The following is a 22106-nucleotide window of genomic DNA, read 5'->3' as shown; positions in this document are numbered from 1 at the left end:
TCACACGTGCGTCAATTACCCATCAACAGGTGCGTACTCAGGCCGGTGTGGCCGTAAGCGAGAAACTATCTCTTGGTGCACTATGTAAAGTCAAAGTGAGCCTGATTAACAGCTGTTGCATTTCCACCATTTAGATAAGCATCTTTGTGTCACTCAAAAAGTGGAAGAAATTGCATATACTGTAGCCATAATTTGTAGCACAGATTGTTGGATGAAATACAAACTAACCTTGCTTACTTATTTCAAAGCGAGGGCACATATTTCAGCCTTGTGGGAAAAAACGGACAAAGAGTTGAAATTCCACAAGGCAGTGACAAAAAGCTTACAGCACCTGGTATTCCCAGGCGGTCTCCCATCCAAGTACTAACCAGGCCCGACCCTGCTTAGCTTCCGAGATCGGACGTACTCAGGCCGGTGTGGCCGTAAGCGAAAGGCAATCTCAAAAAGTGGATGAAATTGCATATACTGTAGCCATAATTTGTAGCACAGATTGTTGGATGAAATACAAACTAACCTTGCTTACTTATTTCAAAGCGAGGGCACATATTTCAGCCTTGTGGGAAAAAACGGACAAAGAGTTGAAATTCCACAAGGCAGTGACAAAAAGCTTACAGCACCTGGTATTCCCAGGCGGTCTCCCATCCAAGTACTAACCAGGCCCGACCCTGCTTAGCTTCCGAGATCGGACGAGATCAGGCGTACTTTTTTTTTTTTTTATTATTATTTTTTTTTATTATCAAAATTCTCATTTACATTACATACAAATTTAATATACACAAACCATTGTAATCAACAAAATACACAAACCATTTTAATCAACACAATACTAGACATTGGCAGGCACACAATTCACCCCCTGTCAAATCAATCAGAAAGCCAAATTAATGAATATACCAAAACCAAGATTATACAACCATTTGCATACAATACTTTGTTAAACCAAATTCCATAAGAATAGAGGGTTTCAAATCACCTCCTTATCAAGTAGAACCTAAGACATTCTCAAAACAATTCCTTCAAAATTTTTACTGAATATCTCTTAAACTTTACACATCAAACCCCATGCACCAAACCACCATCCTCCCCCACAGTAATAAATCCACAATCCTTCATAAACACACTCTCTAAATCCTCCTGCTTAGACCTATACATCCCCATTCTACCCACAGTATCTGCACATCATTTAAATTAGACATAACTATGTTTTACCAAAATAGCTACCCCACATGCCCGCACAGCACCTCTACTCACGTACATTTGTCCATTCCATCTCTGCCTTATTTCACCCATACACTGCTCAGTCCAATGAGTCTCCCTAAGACACAACACATCCGCAGAGAAGGCATCCACCAACTCCAGCCTCCCTCCTAGTCCTCAATGATCAACCATCCATCTTCTTTTTCTTCTTAATTATCATGTTCCTTTTATTCTCCAACCTCCAAATCCGTAAGCTCTCCCTCTCTTCCTCCGTCAGTTCTTCTTCAAACTCTTTACGTTTGCGAGAGTCATCCCTTGCAGTATCCACCTCCCTAGAGGAGCCCCCCTCTCCCCGTGGATCGCCCTCCAACTCCACATCGTCTAGGCTTGAGCTTATCCCTCCATCCTTGGGTGCCTCCCTTCCTTCAGTACAAGGCTCCGTCTCCACTTCCTCCTCTGGCTGCCTCTGTTCTTCGTCCTCCTTCTCTCCCTGGGGTTGCTCACTCATGCCAATTTCCTCCCCAGCTTCCTCCAACTCGTTCTCCTCCACGACACTATTTGCGCTGAAATCCTGTGATGCCCAGTCCTGAGCACCTTCCCCATGGGGACAGGAGCACTGCGCTACACCCCTCCCGCATCCAACACAACCTCGCTCTCTCCTCCCTTTGCACTCTCGTGCGTAATGCCCCTGCTCACCACACTTATGACATACGAAATCAGGGCACTCTCGTAGTACGTGCCCTGGCTGGATACACAGCCTACAGACCTTGACCTGCCGATCGTGTATTACTCTGAAGTACTCAGCCCCTTCCAACGTTTCAAATTTGGCAGAATATGGCAACGAGCGCACAGTGTCTGTGAACCTAACTTTACAGAAGCGCGTCCCATCAGCAATGTCCGTCCCCGGCCAGTAGCGCCTTTTCACCGGCGATATAGCAGACACACCCCATGCTCTTAGCCGCTCTGTGATGTCCTCGTCTGTAATATATACTGGGAGGTTTAAGAAGGATACAACCATCTCATCCAGCGATAGATCCTTTGCCATGATTCGACAGCTCCGGATTTTAAATCCATCCATCAGTTTTTCTTTCCCTCTCGCACTTGACAGCGTCACTTCAAATCGCTTTTCATCTTTGACCCGACAGCCGCAGACCAGTCCACAAACTTCTTTAATCCCTCTCAATACCTCCATCATTGTAATCTTCTCTTCTCCCATAATTTCAACAGCCACTGTTAAATTATTTTCATATTTTTGCGCCTGTCTTGCTGCAGCGCCATTATCCATGTTTCCTTTGTTCGTAGTCTTTTTTCCAGCGTTGGTCAAAGCCATTGTATCCATCCGAATAACGACAGGAGGAAAGTCCCCCAAACAGCAATATGCTGCCGGGGAACAACCCCAAACTATAAATCTAACTTAATCAATTTACAAAAAAGAAATTGTACTTCAAAAAGCTCAAAACTCCAACACAAACTCTCTAGAGCAAACACTCAGTCTCAGCGCAATCACTCACACGTGCGTCAATTACCCATCAACAGGTGCGTACTCAGGCCGGTGTGGCCGTAAGCGAGAAACTATCTCTTGGTGCACTATGTAAAGTCAAAGTGAGCCTGATTAACAGCTGTTGCATTTCCACCATTTAGATAAGCATCTTTGTGTCACTCAAAAAGTGGAATAAATTGCATATACTGTAGCCATAATTTGTAGCACAGATTGTTGGATGAAATACAAACTAACCTTGCTTACTTATTTCAAAGCGAGGGCACATATTTCAGCCTTGTGGGAAAAAACGGACAAAGAGTTGAAATTCCACAAGGCAGTGACAAAAAGCTTACAGCACCTGGTATTCCCAGGCGGTCTCCCATCCAAGTACTAACCAGGCCCGACCCTGCTTAGCTTCCGAGATCGGACGTACTCAGGCCGGTGTGGCCGTAAGCGAAAGGCAATCTCAAAAAGTGGATGAAATTGCATATACTGTAGCCATAATTTGTAGCACAGATTGTTGGATGAAATACAAACTAACCTTGCTTACTTATTTCAAAGCGAGGGCACATATTTCAGCCTTGTGGGAAAAAACGGACAAAGAGTTGAAATTCCACAAGGCAGTGACAAAAAGCTTACAGCACCTGGTATTCCCAGGCGGTCTCCCATCCAAGTACTAACCAGGCCCGACCCTGCTTAGCTTCCGAGATCGGACGAGATCAGGCGTACTCAGGCCGGTGTGGCCGTAAGCGAAAGGCAATCTCAAAAAGTGGATGAAATTGCATATACTGTAGCCATAATTTGTAGCACAGATTGTTGGATGAAATACAAACTAACCTTGCTTACTTATTTCAAAGCGAGGGCACATATTTCAGCCTTGTGGGAAAAAACGGACAAAGAGTTGAAATTCCACAAGGCAGTGACAAAAAGCTTACAGCACCTGGTATTCCCAGGCGGTCTCCCATCCAAGTACTAACCAGGCCCGACCCTGCTTAGCTTCCGAGATCGGACGAGATCAGGCGTACTTTTTTTTTTTTTTATTATTATTTTTTTTTATTATCAAAATTCTCATTTACATTACATACAAATTTAATATACACAAACCATTGTAATCAACAAAATACACAAACCATTTTAATCAACACAATACTAGACATTGGCAGGCACACAATTCACCCCCTGTCAAATCAATCAGAAAGCCAAATTAATGAATATACCAAAACCAAGATTATACAACCATTTGCATACAATACTTTGTTAAACCAAATTCCATAAGAATAGAGGGTTTCAAATCACCTCCTTATCAAGTAGAACCTAAGACATTCTCAAAACAATTCCTTCAAAATTTTTACTGAATATCTCTTAAACTTTACACATCAAACCCCATGCACCAAACCACCATCCTCCCCCACAGTAATAAATCCACAATCCTTCATAAACACACTCTCTAAATCCTCCTGCTTAGACCTATACATCCCCATTCTACCCACAGTATCTGCACATCATTTAAATTAGACATAACTATGTTTTACCAAAATAGCTACCCCACATGCCCGCACAGCACCTCTACTCACGTACATTTGTCCATTCCATCTCTGCCTTATTTCACCCATACACTGCTCAGTCCAATGAGTCTCCCTAAGACACAACACATCCGCAGAGAAGGCATCCACCAACTCCAGCCTCCCTCCTAGTCCTCAATGATCAACCATCCATCTTCTTTTTCTTCTTAATTATCATGTTCCTTTTATTCTCCAACCTCCAAATCCGTAAGCTCTCCCTCTCTTCCTCCATCAGTTCTTCTTCAAACTCTTTACGTTTGCGAGAGTCATCCCTTGCAGTATCCACCTCCCTAGAGGAGCCCCCCTCTCCCCGTGGATCGCCCTCCAACTCCACATCGTCTAGGCTTGAGCTTATCCCTCCATCCTTGGGTGCCTCCCTTCCTTCAGTACAAGGCTCCGTCTCCACTTCCTCCTCTGGCTGCCTCTGTTCTTCGTCCTCCTTCTCTCCCTGGGGTTGCTCACTCATGCCAATTTCCTCCCCAGCTTCCTCCACCTCGTTCTCCTCCACGACACTATTTGCGCTGAAATCCTGTGATGCCCAGTCCTGAGCACCTTCCCCATGGGGACAGGAGCACTGCGCTACACCCCTCCCGCATCCAACACAACCTCGCTCTCTCCTCCCTTTGCACTCTCGTAGTACGTGCCCTGGCTGGATACACAGCCTACAGACCTTGACCTGCCGATCGTGTATTACTCTGAAGTACTCAGCCCCTTCCAACGTTTCAAATTTGGCAGAATATGGCAACGAGCGCACAGTGTCTGTGAACCTAACTTTACAGAAGCGCGTCCCATCAGCAATGTCCGTCCCCGGCCAGTAGCGCCTTTTCACCGGCGATATAGCAGACACACCCCATGCTCTTAGCCGCTCTGTGATGTCCTCGTCTGTAATATATACTGGGAGGTTTAAGAAGGATACAACCATCTCATCCAGCGATAGATCCTTTGCCATGATTCGACAGCTCCGGATTTTAAATCCATCCATCAGTTTTTCTTTCCCTCTCGCACTTGACAGCGTCACTTCAAATCGCTTTTCATCTTTGACCCGACAGCCGCAGACCAGTCCACAAACTTCTTTAATCCCTCTCAATACCTCCATCATTGTAATCTTCTCTTCTCCCATAATTTCAACAGCCACTGTTAAATTATTTTCATATTTTTGCGCCTGTCTTGCTGCAGCGCCATTATCCATGTTTCCTTTGTTCGTAGTCTTTTTTCCAGCGTTGGTCAAAGCCATTGTATCCATCCGAATAACGACAGGAGGAAAGTCCCCCAAACAGCAATATGCTGCCGGGGAACAACCCCAAACTATAAATCTAACTTAATCAATTTACAAAAAAGAAATTGTACTTCAAAAAGCTCAAAACTCCAACACAAACTCTCTAGAGCAAACACTCAGTCTCAGCGCAATCACTCACACGTGCGTCAATTACCCATCAACAGGTGCGTACTCAGGCCGGTGTGGCCGTAAGCGAGAAACTATCTCTTGGTGCACTATGTAAAGTCAAAGTGAGCCTGATTAACAGCTGTTGCATTTCCACCATTTAGATAAGCATCTTTGTGTCACTCAAAAAGTGGAAGAAATTGCATATACTGTAGCCATAATTTGTAGCACAGATTGTTGGATGAAATACAAACTAACCTTGCTTACTTATTTCAAAGCGAGGGCACATATTTCAGCCTTGTGGGAAAAAACGGACAAAGAGTTGAAATTCCACAAGGCAGTGACAAAAAGCTTACAGCACCTGGTATTCCCAGGCGGTCTCCCATCCAAGTACTAACCAGGCCCGACCCTGCTTAGCTTCCGAGATCGGACGAGATCAGGCGTACTCAGGCCGGTGTGGCCGTAAGCAAGAAACTATCTCTTGGTGCACTATGTAAAGTCAAAGTGAGCCTGATTAACAGCTGTTGCATTTCCACCATTTAGATAAGCATCTTTGTGTCACTCAAAAAGTGGAAGAAATTGCATATACTGTAGCCATAATTTGTAGCACAGATTGTTGGATGAAATACAAACTAACCTTGCTTACTTATTTCAAAGCGAGGGCACATATTTCAGCCTTGTGGGAAAAAAACGGACAAAGAGTTGAAATTCCACAAGGCAGTGACAAAAAGCTTACAGCACCTGGTATTCCCAGGCGGTCTCCCATCCAAGTACTAACCAGGCCCGACCCTGCTTAGCTTCCGAGATCGGACGAGATCAGGCGTACTCAGGCCGGTGTGGCCGTAAGCGAAAGGCAATCTCAAAAAGTGGATGAAATTGCATATACTGTAGCCATAATTTGTAGCACAGATTGTTGGATGAAATACAAACTAACCTTGCTTACTTATTTCAAAGCGAGGGCACATATTTCAGCCTTGTGGGAAAAAATGGACAAAGAGTTGAAATTCCACAAGGCAGTGACAAAAAGCTTACAGCACCTGGTATTCCCAGGCGGTCTCCCATCCAAGTACTAACCAGGCCCGACCCTGCTTAGCTTCCGAGATCGGACGAGATCAGGTGTACTCAGGCCGGTGTGGCCGTAAGCGAAAGGCAATCTCAAAAAGTGGATGAAATTGCATATACTGTAGCCATAATTTGTAGCACAGATTGTTGGATGAAATACAAACTAACCTTGCTTACTTATTTCAAAGCGAGGGCACATATTTCAGCCTTGTGGGAAAAAACGGACAAAGAGTTGAAATTCCACAAGGCAGTGACAAAAAGCTTACAGCACCTGGTATTCCCAGGCGGTCTCCCATCCAAGTACTAATCAGGTCCGACCCTGCTTAGCTTCCGAGATCGGACGAGATCAGGCGTACTCAGGCCGGTGTGGCCGTAAGCGAAAGGCAATCTCAAAAAGTGGATGAAATTGCATATACTGTAGCCATAATTTGTAGCACAGATTGTTGGATGAAATACAAACTAACCTTGCTTACTTATTTCAAAGCGAGGGCACATATTTCAGCCTTGTGGGAAAAAACGGACAAAGAGTTGAAATTCCACAAGGCAGTGACAAAAAGCTTACAGCACCTGGTATTCCCAGGCGGTCTCCCATCCAAGTACTAACCAGGCCCGACCCTGCTTAGCTTCCGAGATCGGACGAGATCAGGCGTACTCAGGCCGGTGTGGCCGTAAGCGAAAGGCAATCTCAAAAAGTGGATGAAATTGCATATACTGTAGCCATAATTTGTAGCACAGATTGTTGGATGAAATACAAACTAACCTTGCTTACTTATTTCAAAGCGAGGGCACATATTTCAGCCTTGTGGGAAAAAACGGACAAAGAGTTGAAATTCCACAAGGCAGTGACAAAAAGCTTACAGCACCTGGTATTCCCAGGCTGTCTCCCATCCAAGTACTAACCAGGCCCGACCCTGCTTAGCTTCCGAGATCGGACGAGATCAGGCGTACTTTTTTTTTTTTTTATTATTATTTTTTTTTATTATCAAAATTCTCATTTACATTACATACAAATTTAATATACACAAACCATTGTAATCAACAAAATACACAAACCATTTTAATCAACACAATACTAGACATTGGCAGGCACACAATTCACCCCCTGTCAAATCAATCAGAAAGCCAAATTAATGAATATACCAAAACCAAGATTATACAACCATTTGCATACAATACTTTGTTAAACCAAATTCCATAAGAATAGAGGGTTTCAAATCACCTCCTTATCAAGTAGAACCTAAGACATTCTCAAAACAATTCCTTCAAAATTTTTACTGAATATCTCTTAAACTTTACACATCAAACCCCATGCACCAAACCACCATCCTCCCCCACAGTAATAAATCCACAATCCTTCATAAACACACTCTCTAAATCCTCCTGCTTAGACCTATACATCCCCATTCTACCCACAGTATCTGCACATCATTTAAATTAGACATAACTATGTTTTACCAAAATAGCTACCCCACATGCCCGCACAGCACCTCTACTCACGTACATTTGTCCATTCCATCTCTGCCTTATTTCACCCATACACTGCTCAGTCCAATGAGTCTCCCTAAGACACAACACATCCGCAGAGAAGGCATCCACCAACTCCAGCCTCCCTCCTAGTCCTCAATGATCAACCATCCATCTTCTTTTTCTTCTTAATTATCATGTTCCTTTTATTCTCCAACCTCCAAATCCGTAAGCTCTCCCTCTCTTCCTCCATCAGTTCTTCTTCAAACTCTTTACGTTTGCGAGAGTCATCCCTTGCAGTATCCACCTCCCTAGAGGAGCCCCCCTCTCCCCGTGGATCGCCCTCCAACTCCACATCGTCTAGGCTTGAGCTTATCCCTCCATCCTTGGGTGCCTCCCTTCCTTCAGTACAAGGCTCCGTCTCCACTTCCTCCTCTGGCTGCCTCTGTTCTTCGTCCTCCTTCTCTCCCTGGGGTTGCTCACTCATGCCAATTTCCTCCCCAGCTTCCTCCACCTCGTTCTCCTCCACGACACTATTTGCGCTGAAATCCTGTGATGCCCAGTCCTGAGCACCTTCCCCATGGGGACAGGAGCACTGCGCTACACCCCTCCCGCATCCAACACAACCTCGCTCTCTCCTCCCTTTGCACTCTCGTAGTACGTGCCCTGGCTGGATACACAGCCTACAGACCTTGACCTGCCGATCGTGTATTACTCTGAAGTACTCAGCCCCTTCCAACGTTTCAAATTTGGCAGAATATGGCAACGAGCGCACAGTGTCTGTGAACCTAACTTTACAGAAGCGCGTCCCATCAGCAATGTCCGTCCCCGGCCAGTAGCGCCTTTTCACCGGCGATATAGCAGACACACCCCATGCTCTTAGCCGCTCTGTGATGTCCTCGTCTGTAATATATACTGGGAGGTTTAAGAAGGATACAACCATCTCATCCAGCGATAGATCCTTTGCCATGATTCGACAGCTCCGGATTTTAAATCCATCCATCAGTTTTTCTTTCCCTCTCGCACTTGACAGCGTCACTTCAAATCGCTTTTCATCTTTGACCCGACAGCCGCAGACCAGTCCACAAACTTCTTTAATCCCTCTCAATACCTCCATCATTGTAATCTTCTCTTCTCCCATAATTTCAACAGCCACTGTTAAATTATTTTCATATTTTTGCGCCTGTCTTGCTGCAGCGCCATTATCCATGTTTCCTTTGTTCGTAGTCTTTTTTCCAGCGTTGGTCAAAGCCATTGTATCCATCCGAATAACGACAGGAGGAAAGTCCCCCAAACAGCAATATGCTGCCGGGGAACAACCCCAAACTATAAATCTAACTTAATCAATTTACAAAAAAGAAATTGTACTTCAAAAAGCTCAAAACTCCAACACAAACTCTCTAGAGCAAACACTCAGTCTCAGCGCAATCACTCACACGTGCGTCAATTACCCATCAACAGGTGCGTACTCAGGCCGGTGTGGCCGTAAGCGAGAAACTATCTCTTGGTGCACTATGTAAAGTCAAAGTGAGCCTGATTAACAGCTGTTGCATTTCCACCATTTAGATAAGCATCTTTGTGTCACTCAAAAAGTGGAAGAAATTGCATATACTGTAGCCATAATTTGTAGCACAGATTGTTGGATGAAATACAAACTAACCTTGCTTACTTATTTCAAAGCGAGGGCACATATTTCAGCCTTGTGGGAAAAAACGGACAAAGAGTTGAAATTCCACAAGGCAGTGACAAAAAGCTTACAGCACCTGGTATTCCCAGGCGGTCTCCCATCCAAGTACTAACCAGGCCCGACCCTGCTTAGCTTCCGAGATCGGACGAGATCAGGCGTACTCAGGCCGGTGTGGCCGTAAGCGAGAAACTATCTCTTGGTGCACCATGTAAAGTCAAAGTGAGCCTGATTAACAGCTGTTGCATTTCCACCATTTAGATAAGCATCTTTGTGTCACTCAAAAAGTGGAAGAAATTGCATATACTGTAGCCATAATTTGTAGCACAGATTGTTGGATGAAATACAAACTAACCTTGCTTACTTATTTCAAAGCGAGGGCACATATTTCAGCCTTGTGGGAAAAAACGGACAAAGAGTTGAAATTCCACAAGGCAGTGACAAAAAGCTTACAGCACCTGGTATTCCCAGGCGGTCTCCCATCCAAGTACTAACCAGGCCCGACCCTGCTTAGCTTCCGAGATCGGACGAGATCAGGCGTACTCAGGCCGGTGTGGCCGTAAGCGAAAGGCAATCTCAAAAAGTGGATGAAATTGCATATACTGTAGCCATAATTTGTAGCACAGATTGTTGGATGAAATACAAACTAACCTTGCTTACTTATTTCAAAGCGAGGGCACATATTTCAGCCTTGTGGGAAAAAACGGACAAAGAGTTGAAATTCCACAAGGCAGTGACAAAAAGCTTACAGCACCTGGTATTCCCAGGCGGTCTCCCATCCAAGTACTAACCAGGCCCGACCCTGCTTAGCTTCCGAGATCGGACGAGATCAGGCGTACTTTTTTTTTTTTTTTATTATTATTTTTTTTTATTATCAAAATTCTCATTTACATTACATACAAATTTAATATACACAAACCATTGTAATCAACAAAATACACAAACCATTTTAATCAACACAATACTAGACATTGGCAGGCACACAATTCACCCCCTGTCAAATCAATCAGAAAGCCAAATTAATGAATATACCAAAACCAAGATTATACAACCATTTGCATACAATACTTTGTTAAACCAAATTCCATAAGAATAGAGGGTTTCAAATCACCTCCTTATCAAGTAGAACCTAAGACATTCTCAAAACAATTCCTTCAAAATTTTTACTGAATATCTCTTAAACTTTACACATCAAACCCCATGCACCAAACCACCATCCTCCCCCACAGTAATAAATCCACAATCCTTCATAAACACACTCTCTAAATCCTCCTGCTTAGACCTATACATCCCCATTCTACCCACAGTATCTGCACATCATTTAAATTAGACATAACTATGTTTTACCAAAATAGCTACCCCACATGCCCGCACAGCACCTCTACTCACGTACATTTGTCCATTCCATCTCTGCCTTATTTCACCCATACACTGCTCAGTCCAATGAGTCTCCCTAAGACACAACACATCCGCAGAGAAGGCATCCACCAACTCCAGCCTCCCTCCTAGTCCTCAATGATCAACCATCCATCTTCTTTTTCTTCTTAATTATCATGTTCCTTTTATTCTCCAACCTCCAAATCCGTAAGCTCTCCCTCTCTTCCTCCGTCAGTTCTTCTTCAAACTCTTTACGTTTGCGAGAGTCATCCCTTGCAGTATCCACCTCCCTAGAGGAGCCCCCCTCTCCCCGTGGATCGCCCTCCAACTCCACATCGTCTAGGCTTGAGCTTATCCCTCCATCCTTGGGTGCCTCCCTTCCTTCAGTACAAGGCTCCGTCTCCACTTCCTCCTCTGGCTGCCTCTGTTCTTCGTCCTCCTTCTCTCCCTGGGGTTGCTCACTCATGCCAATTTCCTCCCCAGCTTCCTCCACCTCGTTCTCCTCCACGACACTATTTGCGCTGAAATCCTGTGATGCCCAGTCCTGAGCACCTTCCCCATGGGGACAGGAGCACTGCGCTACACCCCTCCCGCATCCAACACAACCTCGCTCTCTCCTCCCTTTGCACTCTCGTGCGTAATGCCCCTGCTCACCACACTTATGACATACGAAATCAGGGCACTCTCGTAGTACGTGCCCTGGCTGGATACACAGCCTACAGACCTTGACCTGCCGATCGTGTATTACTCTGAAGTACTCAGCCCCTTCCAACGTTTCAAATTTGGCAGAATATGGCAACGAGCGCACAGTGTCTGTGAACCTAACTTTACAGAAGCGCGTCCCATCAGCAATGTCCGTCCCCGGCCAGTAGCGCCTTTTCACCGGCGATATAGCAGACACACCCCATGCTCTTAGCCGCTCTGTGATGTCCTCGTCTGTAATATATACTGGGAGGTTTAAGAAGGATACAACCATCTCATCCAGCGATAGATCCTTTGCCATGATTCGACAGCTCCGGATTTTAAATCCATCCATCAGTTTTTCTTTCCCTCTCGCACTTGACAGCGTCACTTCAAATCGCTTTTCATCTTTGACCCGACAGCCGCAGACCAGTCCACAAACTTCTTTAATCCCTCTCAATACCTCCATCATTGTAATCTTCTCTTCTCCCATAATTTCAACAGCCACTGTTAAATTATTTTCATATTTTTGCGCCTGTCTTGCTGCAGCGCCATTATCCATGTTTCCTTTGTTCGTAGTCTTTTTTCCAGCGTTGGTCAAAGCCATTGTATCCATCCGAATAACGACAGGAGGAAAGTCCCCCAAACAGCAATATGCTGCCGGGGAACAACCCCAAACTATAAATCTAACTTAATCAATTTACAAAAAAGAAATTGTACTTCAAAAAGCTCAAAACTCCAACACAAACTCTCTAGAGCAAACACTCAGTCTCAGCGCAATCACTCACACGTGCGTCAATTACCCATCAACAGGTGCGTACTCAGGCCGGTGTGGCCGTAAGCGAGAAACTATCTCTTGGTGCACTATGTAAAGTCAAAGTGAGCCTGATTAACAGCTGTTGCATTTCCACCATTTAGATAAGCATCTTTGTGTCACTCAAAAAGTGGAAGAAATTGCATATACTGTAGCCATAATTTGTAGCACAGATTGTTGGATGAAATACAAACTAACCTTGCTTACTTATTTCAAAGCGAAGGCACATATTTCAGCCTTGTGGGAAAAAACGGACAAAGAGTTGAAATTCCACAAGGCAGTGACAAAAAGCTTACAGCACCTGGTATTCCCAGGCGGTCTCCCATCCAAGTACTAACCAGGCCCGACCCTGCTTAGCTTCCGAGATCGGACGAGATCAGGCGTACTCAGGCCGGTGTGGCCGTAAGCGAAAGGCAATCTCAAAAAGTGGATGAAATTGCATATACTGTAGCCATAATTTGTAGCACAGATTGTTGGATGAAATACAAACTAACCTTGCTTACTTATTTCAAAGCGAGGGCACATATTTCAGCCTTGTGGGAAAAAACGGACAAAGAGTTGAAATTCCACAAGGCAGTGACAAAAAGCTTACAGCACCTGGTATTCCCAGGCGGTCTCCCATCCAAGTACTAACCAGGCCCGACCCTGCTTAGCTTCCGAGATCGGACGAGATCAGGCGTACTCAGGCCGGTGTGGCCGTAAGCGAAAGGCAATCTCAAAAAGTGGATGAAATTGCATATACTGTAGCCATAATTTGTAGCACAGATTGTTGGATGAAATACAAACTAACCTTGCTTACTTATTTCAAAGCGAGGGCACATATTTCAGCCTTGTGGGAAAAAAACGGACAAAGAGTTGAAATTCCACAAGGCAGTGACAAAAAGCTTACAGCACCTGGTATTCCCAGGCGGTCTTCCATCCAAGTACTAACCAGGCCCGACCCTACTTAGCTTCCGAGATCGGACGAGATCAGGCGTACTCAGGCCGTTGTGGCCGTAAGCGAAAGGCAATCTCAAAAAGTGGATGAAATTGCATATACTGTAGCCATAATTTGTAGCACAGATTGTTGGATGAAATACAAACTAACCTTGCTTACTTATTTCAAAGCGAGGGCACATATTTCAGCCTTGTGGGAAAAAACGGACAAAGAGTTGAAATTCCACAAGGCAGTGACAAAAAGCTTACAGCACCTGGTATTCCCAGGCGGTCTCCCATCCAAGTACTAACCAGGCCCGACCCTGCTTAGCTTCCGAGATCGGACGAGATCAGGCGTACTTTTTTTTTTTTTTATTATTATTTTTTTTTATTATCAAAATTCTCATTTACATTACATACAAATTTAATATACACAAACCATTGTAATCAACAAAATACACAAACCATTTTAATCAACACAATACTAGACATTGGCAGGCACACAATTCACCCCCTGTCAAATCAATCAGAAAGCCAAATTAATGAATATACCAAAACCAAGATTATACAACCATTTGCATACAATACTTTGTTAAACCAAATTCCATAAGAATAGAGGGTTTCAAATCACCTCCTTATCAAGTAGAACCTAAGACATTCTCAAAACAATTCCTTCAAAATTTTTACTGAATATCTCTTAAACTTTACACATCAAACCCCATGCACCAAACCACCATCCTCCCCCACAGTAATAAATCCACAATCCTTCATAAACACACTCTCTAAATCCTCCTGCTTAGACCTATACATCCCCATTCTACCCACAGTATCTGCACATCATTTAAATTAGACATAACTATGTTTTACCAAAATAGCTACCCCACATGCCCGCACAGCACCTCTACTCACGTACATTTGTCCATTCCATCTCTGCCTTATTTCACCCATACACTGCTCAGTCCAATGAGTCTCCCTAAGACACAACACATCCGCAGAGAAGGCATCCACCAACTCCAGCCTCCCTCCTAGTCCTCAATGATCAACCATCCATCTTCTTTTTCTTCTTAATTATCATGTTCCTTTTATTCTCCAACCTCCAAATCCGTAAGCTCTCCCTCTCTTCCTCCGTCAGTTCTTCTTCAAACTCTTTACGTTTGCGAGAGTCATCCCTTGCAGTATCCACCTCCCTAGAGGAGCCCCCCTCTCCCCGTGGATCGCCCTCCAACTCCACATCGTCTAGGCTTGAGCTTATCCCTCCATCCTTGGGTGCCTCCCTTCCTTCAGTACAAGGCTCCGTCTCCACTTCCTCCTCTGGCTGCCTCTGTTCTTCGTCCTCCTTCTCTCCCTGGGGTTGCTCACTCATGCCAATTTCCTCCCCAGCTTCCTCCACCTCGTTCTCCTCCACGACACTATTTGCGCTGAAATCCTGTGATGCCCAGTCCTGAGCACCTTCCCCATGGGGACAGGAGCACTGCGCTACACCCCTCCCGCATCCAACACAACCTCGCTCTCTCCTCCCTTTGCACTCTCGTGCGTAATGCCCCTGCTCACCACACTTATGACATACGAAATCAGGGCACTCTCGTAGTACGTGCCCTGGCTGGATACACAGCCTACAGACCTTGACCTGCCGATCGTGTATTACTCTGAAGTACTCAGCCCCTTCCAACGTTTCAAATTTGGCAGAATATGGCAACGAGCGCACAATGTCTGTGAACCTAACTTTACAGAAGCGCGTCCCATCAGCAATGTCCGTCCCCGGCCAGTAGCGCCTTTTCACCGGCGATATAGCAGACACACCCCATGCTCTTAGCCGCTCTGTGATGTCCTCGTCTGTAATATATACTGGGAGGTTTAAGAAGGATACAACCATCTCATCCAGCGATAGATCCTTTGCCATGATTCGACAGCTCCGGATTTTAAATCCATCCATCAGTTTTTCTTTCCCTCTCGCACTTGACAGCGTCACTTCAAATCGCTTTTCATCTTTGACCCGACAGCCGCAGACCAGTCCACAAACTTCTTTAATCCCTCTCAATACCTCCATCATTGTAATCTTCTCTTCTCCCATAATTTCAACAGCCACTGTTAAATTATTTTCATATTTTTGCGCCTGTCTTGCTGCAGCGCCATTATCCATGTTTCCTTTGTTCGTAGTCTTTTTTCCAGCGTTGGTCAAAGCCATTGTATCCATCCGAATAACGACAGGAGGAAAGTCCCCCAAACAGCAATATGCTGCCGGGGAACAACCCCAAACTATAAATCTAACTTAATCAATTTACAAAAAAGAAATTGTACTTCAAAAAGCTCAAAACTCCAACACAAACTCTCTAGAGCAAACACTCAGTCTCAGCGCAATCACTCACACGTGCGTCAATTACCCATCAACAGGTGCGTACTCAGGCCGGTGTGGCCGTAAGCGAGAAACTATCTCTTGGTGCACTATGTAAAGTCAAAGTGAGCCTGATTAACAGCTGTTGCATTTCCACCATTTAGATAAGCATCTTTGTGTCACTCAAAAAGTGGAAGAAATTAGATATACTGTAGCCATAATTTGTAGCACAGATTGTTGGATGAAATACAAACTAACCTTGCTTACTTATTTCAAAGCGAGGGCACATATTTCAGCCTTGTGGGAAAAAACGGACAAAGAGTTGAAATTCCACAAGGCAGTGACAAAAAGCTTACAGCACCTGGTATTCCCAGGCGGTCTCCCATCCAAGTACTAACCAGGCCCGACCCTGCTTAGCTTCCGAGATCGGACGAGATCAGGCGTACTCAGGCCGGTGTGGCCGTAAGCGAAAGGCAATCTCAAAAAGTGGATGAAATTGCATATACTGTAGCCATAATTTGTAGCACAGATTGTTGGATGAAATACAAACTAACCTTGCTTACTTATTTCAAAGCGAGGGCACATATTTCAGCCTTGTGGGAAAAAACGGACAAAGAGTTGAAATTCCACAAGGCAGTGACAAAAAGCTTACAGCACCTGGTATTCCCAGGCGGTCTCCCATCCAAGTACTAACCAGGCCCGACCCTGCTTAGCTTCCGAGATCGGACGAGATCAGGCGTACTTTTTTTTTTTTTTATGATTATTTTTTTTTATTATCAAAATTCTCATTTACATTACATACAAATTTAATATACACAAACCATTGTAATCAACAAAATACACAAACCATTTTAATCAACACAATACTAGACATTGGCAGGCACACAATTCACCCCCTGTCAAATCAATCAGAAAGCCAAATTAATGAATATACCAAAACCAAGATTATACAACCATTTGCATACAATACTTTGTTAAACCAAATTCCATAAGAATAGAGGGTTTCAAATCACCTCCTTATCAAGTAGAACCTAAGACATTCTCAAAACAATTCCTTCAAAATTTTACTGAATATCTCTTAAACTTTACACATCAAACCCCATGCACCAAACCACCATCCTCCCCCACAGTAATAAATCCACAATCCTTCATAAACACACTCTCTAAATCCTCCTGCTTAGACCTATACATCCCCATTCTACCCACAGTATCTGCACATAATTTAAATTAGATATAACTATGTTTTACCAAATAGCTACCCAACATGCCCGCACAGCACCTCTACTCACGTACATTTGTCCATTCCATCTCTGCCTTATTTCACCCATACACTGCTCAGTCCAATGAGTCTCCCTAAGACACAACACATCCGCAGAGAAGGCATCCACCAACTCCAGCCTCCCTCCTAGTCCTCAATGATCAACCATCCATCTTCTTTTTCTTCTTAATTATCATGTTCCTTTTATTCTCCAACCTCCAAATCCGTAAGCTCTCCCTCTCTTCCTCCGTCAGTTCTTCTTCAAACTCTTTACGTTTGCGAGAGTCATCCCTTGCAGTATCCACCTCCCTAGAGGAGCCCCCCTCTCCCCGTGGATCGCCCTCCAACTCCACATCGTCTAGGCTTGAGCTTATCCCTCCATCCTTGGGTGCCTCCCTTCCTTCAGTACAAGGCTCCGTCTCCACTTCCTCCTCTGGCTGCCTCTGTTCTTCGTCCTCCTTCTCTCCCTGGGGTTTGCTCACTCATGCCAATTTCCTCCCCAGCTTCCTCCAACTCGTTCTCCTCCACGACACTATTTGCGCTGAAATCCTGTGATGCCCAGTCCTGAGCACCTTCCCCATGGGGACAGGAGCACTGCGCTACACCCCTCCCGCATCCAACACAACCTCGCTCTCTCCTCCCTTTGCACTCTCGTGCGTAATGCCCTGCTCACCACACTTATGACATACGAAATCAGGGCACTCTCGTAGTACGTGCCCTGGCTGGATACACAGCCTACAGACCTTGACCTGCCGATCGTGTATTACTCTGAAGTACTCAGCCCCTTCCAACGTTTCAAATTTGGCAGAATATGGCAACGAGCGCACAGTGTCTGTGAACCTAACTTTACAGAAGCGCGTCCCATCAGCAATGTCCGTCCCCGGCCAGTAGCGCCTTTTCACCGGCGATATAGCAGACACACCCCATGCTCTTAGCCGCTCTGTGATGTCCTCGTCTGTAATATATACTGGGAGGTTTAAGAAGGATACAACCATCTCATCCAGCGATAGATCCTTTGCCATGATTCGACAGCTCCGGATTTTAAATCCATCCATCAGTTTTTCTTTCCCTCTCGCACTTGACAGCGTCACTTCAAATCGCTTTTCATCTTTGACCCGACAGCCGCAGACCAGTCCACAAACTTCTTTAATCCCTCTCAATACCTCCATCATTGTAATCTTCTCTTCTCCCATAATTTCAACAGCCACTGTTAAATTATTTTCATATTTTTGCGCCTGTCTTGCTGCAGCGCCATTATCCATGTTTCCTTTGTTCGTAGTCTTTTTTCCAGCGTTGGTCAAAGCCATTGTATCCATCCGAATAACGACAGGAGGAAAGTCCCCCAAACAGCAATATGCTGCCGGGGAACAACCCCAAACTATAAATCTAACTTAATCAATTTACAAAAAAGAAATTGTACTTCAAAAAGCTCAAAACTCCAACACAAACTCTCTAGAGCAAACACTCAGTCTCAGCGCAATCACTCACACGTGCGTCAATTACCCATCAACAGGTGCGTACTCAGGCCGGTGTGGCCGTAAGCGAGAAACTATCTCTTGGTGCACTATGTAAAGTCAAAGTGAGCCTGATTAACAGCTGTTGCATTTCCACCATTTAGATAAGCATCTTTGTGTCACTCAAAAAGTGGAAGAAATTGCATATACTGTAGCCATAATTTGTAGCACAGATTGTTGGATGAAATACAAACTAACCTTGCTTACTTATTTCAAAGCGAGGGCACATATTTCAGCCTTGTGGGAAAAAACGGACAAAGAGTTGAAATTCCACAAGGCAGTGACAAAAAGCTTACAGCACCTGGTATTCCCAGGCGGTCTCCCATCCAAGTACTAACCAGGCCCGACCCTGCTTAGCTTCCGAGATCGGACGAGATCAGGCGTACTCAGGCCGGTGTGGCCGTAAGCGAAAGGCAATCTCAAAAGTGGATGAAATTGCATATACTGTAGCCATAATTTGTAGCACAGATTGTTGGATGAAATACAAACTAACCTTGCTTACTTATTTCAAAGCGAGGGCACATATTTCAGCCTTGTGGGAAAAAACGGACAAAGAGTTGAAATTCCACAAGGCAGTGACAAAAAGCTTACAGCACCTGGTATTCCCAGGCGGTCTCCCATCCAAGTACTAACCAGGCCCGACCCTGCTTAGCTTACGAGATCGGACGAGATCAGGCGTACTCAGGCCGGTGTGGCCGTAAGCGAGAAACTATCTCTTGGTGCACCATGTAAAGTCAAAGTGAGCCTGATTAACAGCTGTTGCATTTCCACCATTTAGATAAGCATCTTTGTGTCACTCAAAAAGTGGAAGAAATTGCATATACTGTAGCCATAATTTGTAGCACAGATTGTTGGATGAAATACAAACTAACCTTGCTTACTTATTTCAAAGCGAGGGCACATATTTCAGCCTTGTGGGAAAAAACGGACAAAGAGTTGAAATTCCACAAGGCAGTGACAAAAAGCTTACAGCACCTGGTATTCCCAGGCGGTCTCCCATCCAAGTACTAACCAGGCCCGACCCTGCTTAGCTTCCGAGATCGGACGAGATCAGGCGTACTCAGGCCGGTGTGGCCGTAAGCGAAAGGCAATCTCAAAAAGTGGATGAAATTGCATATACTGTAGCCATAATTTGTAGCACAGATTGTTGGATGAAATACAAACTAACCTTGCTTACTTATTTCAAAGCGAGGGCACATATTTCAGCCTTGTGGGAAAAAACGGACAAAGAGTTGAAATTCCACAAGGCAGTGACAAAAAGCTTACAGCACCTGGTATTCCCAGGCGGTCTCCCATCCAAGTACTAACCAGGCCCGACCCTGCTTAGCTTCCGAGATCGGACGAGATCAGGAGTACTCAGGCCGGTGTGGCCGTAAGCGAAAGGCAATCTCAAAAAGTGGATGAAATTGCATATACTGTAGCCATAATTTGTAGCACAGATTGTTGGATGAAATACAAACTAACCTTGCTTACTTATTTCAAAGCGAGGGCACATATTTCAGCCTTGTGGGAAAAAACGGACAAAGAGTTGAAATTCCACAAGGCAGTGACAAAAAGCTTACAGCACCTGGTATTCCCAGGCGGTCTCCCATCCAAGTACTAACCAGGCCCGACCCTGCTTAGCTTCCGAGATCGGGCGTACTTTTTTTTTTTTTTATTATTATTTTTTTTTATTATCAAAATTCTCATTTACATTACATACAAATTTAATATACACAAACCATTGTAATCAACAAAATACACAAACCATTTTAATCAACACAATACTAGACATTGGCAGGCACACAATTCACCCCCTGTCAAATCAATCAGAAAGCCAAATTAATGAATATACCAAAACCAAGATTATACAACCATTTGCATACAATACTTTGTTAAACCAAATTCCATAAGAATAGAGGGTTTCAAATCACCTCCTTATCAAGTAGAACCTAAGACATTCTCAAAACAATTCCTTCAAAATTTTTTACTGAATATCTCTTAAACTTTACACATAAAACCCCATGCACCAAACCACCATCCTCCCCCACAGTAATAAATCCACAATCCTTCATAAACACACTCTCTAAATCCTCCTGCTTAGACCTATACATCCCCATTCTACCCACAGTATCTGCACATCATTTAAATTAGACATAACTATGTTTTACCAAAATAGCTACCCCACATGCCCGCACAGCACCTCTACTCACGTACATTTGTCCATTCCATCTCTGCCTTATTTCACCCATACACTGCTCAGTCCAATGAGTCTCCCTAAGACACAACACATCCGCAGAGAAGGCATCCACCAACTCCAGCCTCCCTCCTAGTCCTCAATGATCAACCATCCATCTTCTTTTTCTTCTTAATTATCATGTTCCTTTTATTCTCCAACCTCCAAATCCGTAAGCTCTCCCTCTCTTCCTCCGTCAGTTCTTCTTCAAACTCTTTACGTTTGCGAGAGTCATCCCTTGCAGTATCCACCTCCCTAGAGGAGCCCCCCTCTCCCCGTGGATCGCCCTCCAACTCCACATCGTCTAGGCTTGAGCTTATCCCTCCATCCTTGGGTGCCTCCCTTCCTTCAGTACAAGGCTCCGTCTCCACTTCCTCCTCTGGCTGCCTCTGTTCTTCGTCCTCCTTCTCTCCCTGGGGTTGCTCACTCATGCCAATTTCCTCCCCAGCTTCCTCCACCTCGTTCTCCTCCACGACACTATTTGCGCTGAAATCCTGTGATGCCCAGTCCTGAGCACCTTCCCCATGGGGACAGGAGCACTGCGCTACACCCCTCCCGCATCCAACACAACCTCGCTCTCTCCTCCCTTTGCACTCTCGTGCGTAATGCCCCTGCTCACCACACTTATGACATACGAAATCAGGGCACTCTCGTAGTACGTGCCCTGGCTGGATACACAGCCTACAGACCTTGACCTGCCGATCGTGTATTACTCTGAAGTACTCAGCCCCTTCCAACGTTTCAAATTTGGCAGAATATGGCAACGAGCGCACAGTGTCTGTGAACCTAACTTTACAGAAGCGCGTCCCATCAGCAATGTCCGTCCCCGGCCAGTAGCGCCTTTTCACCGGCGATATAGCAGACACACCCCATGCTCTTAGCCGCTCTGTGATGTCCTCGTCTGTAATATATACTGGGAGGTTTAAGAAGGATACAACCATCTCATCCAGCGATAGATCCTTTGCCATGATTCGACAGCTCCGGATTTTAAATCCATCCATCAGTTTTTCTTTCCCTCTCGCACTTGACAGCGTCACTTCAAATCGCTTTTCATCTTTGACCCGACAGCCGCAGACCAGTCCACAAACTTCTTTAATCCCTCTCAATACCTCCATCATTGTAATCTTCTCTTCTCCCATAATTTCAACAGCCACTGTTAAATTATTTTCA

The 22106-nt window shown here is 44.8% G+C and overlaps 15 non-coding genes and 3 pseudogenes across 15 annotated transcripts; all 18 read right to left on the bottom strand.

The window, feature by feature from the left end:
- Positions 1-319: 319 nt before the first annotated feature.
- Positions 320-428, bottom strand: LOC118963234 (annotated as a pseudogene).
- Positions 429-3023: 2595 nt separating this feature from the next.
- On the bottom strand, positions 3024-3132 carry LOC118963233 (annotated as a pseudogene).
- A 177-nt stretch (positions 3133-3309) lies between these two features.
- On the bottom strand, positions 3310-3428 carry LOC118963217. The gene has a single exon (XR_005050416.1). It is a non-coding gene; the product is annotated as a 5S ribosomal RNA (ribosomal RNA).
- Positions 3429-5969: 2541 nt separating this feature from the next.
- On the bottom strand, positions 5970-6088 carry LOC118963216. The gene has a single exon (XR_005050415.1). It is a non-coding gene; the product is annotated as a 5S ribosomal RNA (ribosomal RNA).
- Positions 6089-6349: 261 nt separating this feature from the next.
- Positions 6350-6468, bottom strand: LOC118963215. The gene has a single exon (XR_005050414.1). It is a non-coding gene; the product is annotated as a 5S ribosomal RNA (ribosomal RNA).
- A 177-nt stretch (positions 6469-6645) lies between these two features.
- Positions 6646-6764, bottom strand: LOC118963203. Its single transcript, XR_005050402.1, has one exon. It is a non-coding gene; the product is annotated as a 5S ribosomal RNA (ribosomal RNA).
- Positions 6765-6941: 177 nt separating this feature from the next.
- LOC118963227 lies at positions 6942-7060 on the bottom strand. Its single transcript, XR_005050426.1, has one exon. It is a non-coding gene; the product is annotated as a 5S ribosomal RNA (ribosomal RNA).
- Positions 7061-7237: 177 nt separating this feature from the next.
- LOC118963213 lies at positions 7238-7356 on the bottom strand. The gene has a single exon (XR_005050412.1). It is a non-coding gene; the product is annotated as a 5S ribosomal RNA (ribosomal RNA).
- Positions 7357-9897: 2541 nt separating this feature from the next.
- Positions 9898-10016, bottom strand: LOC118963212. Its single transcript, XR_005050411.1, has one exon. It is a non-coding gene; the product is annotated as a 5S ribosomal RNA (ribosomal RNA).
- A 260-nt stretch (positions 10017-10276) lies between these two features.
- Positions 10277-10395, bottom strand: LOC118963211. Its single transcript, XR_005050410.1, has one exon. It is a non-coding gene; the product is annotated as a 5S ribosomal RNA (ribosomal RNA).
- Positions 10396-12991: 2596 nt separating this feature from the next.
- LOC118963210 lies at positions 12992-13110 on the bottom strand. Its single transcript, XR_005050409.1, has one exon. It is a non-coding gene; the product is annotated as a 5S ribosomal RNA (ribosomal RNA).
- Positions 13111-13287: 177 nt separating this feature from the next.
- LOC118963209 lies at positions 13288-13406 on the bottom strand. The gene has a single exon (XR_005050408.1). It is a non-coding gene; the product is annotated as a 5S ribosomal RNA (ribosomal RNA).
- A 178-nt stretch (positions 13407-13584) lies between these two features.
- On the bottom strand, positions 13585-13703 carry LOC118963231 (annotated as a pseudogene).
- A 2595-nt stretch (positions 13704-16298) lies between these two features.
- LOC118963208 lies at positions 16299-16417 on the bottom strand. The gene has a single exon (XR_005050407.1). It is a non-coding gene; the product is annotated as a 5S ribosomal RNA (ribosomal RNA).
- A 2593-nt stretch (positions 16418-19010) lies between these two features.
- On the bottom strand, positions 19011-19129 carry LOC118963207. Its single transcript, XR_005050406.1, has one exon. It is a non-coding gene; the product is annotated as a 5S ribosomal RNA (ribosomal RNA).
- A 176-nt stretch (positions 19130-19305) lies between these two features.
- Positions 19306-19424, bottom strand: LOC118963228. The gene has a single exon (XR_005050427.1). It is a non-coding gene; the product is annotated as a 5S ribosomal RNA (ribosomal RNA).
- A 260-nt stretch (positions 19425-19684) lies between these two features.
- LOC118963206 lies at positions 19685-19803 on the bottom strand. The gene has a single exon (XR_005050405.1). It is a non-coding gene; the product is annotated as a 5S ribosomal RNA (ribosomal RNA).
- A 177-nt stretch (positions 19804-19980) lies between these two features.
- Positions 19981-20099, bottom strand: LOC118963224. Its single transcript, XR_005050423.1, has one exon. It is a non-coding gene; the product is annotated as a 5S ribosomal RNA (ribosomal RNA).
- Positions 20100-22106: the final 2007 nt, after the last annotated feature.

This window comes from Oncorhynchus mykiss, unplaced genomic scaffold (assembly GCF_013265735.2).
Source record: "Oncorhynchus mykiss isolate Arlee unplaced genomic scaffold, USDA_OmykA_1.1 un_scaffold_851, whole genome shotgun sequence".
NCBI lineage: Eukaryota > Metazoa > Chordata > Actinopteri > Salmoniformes > Salmonidae > Oncorhynchus > Oncorhynchus mykiss.
The sequence above is the reverse complement of the archived record's forward strand: the minus strand, read 5'-3'. Positions and strand labels throughout refer to the sequence as shown.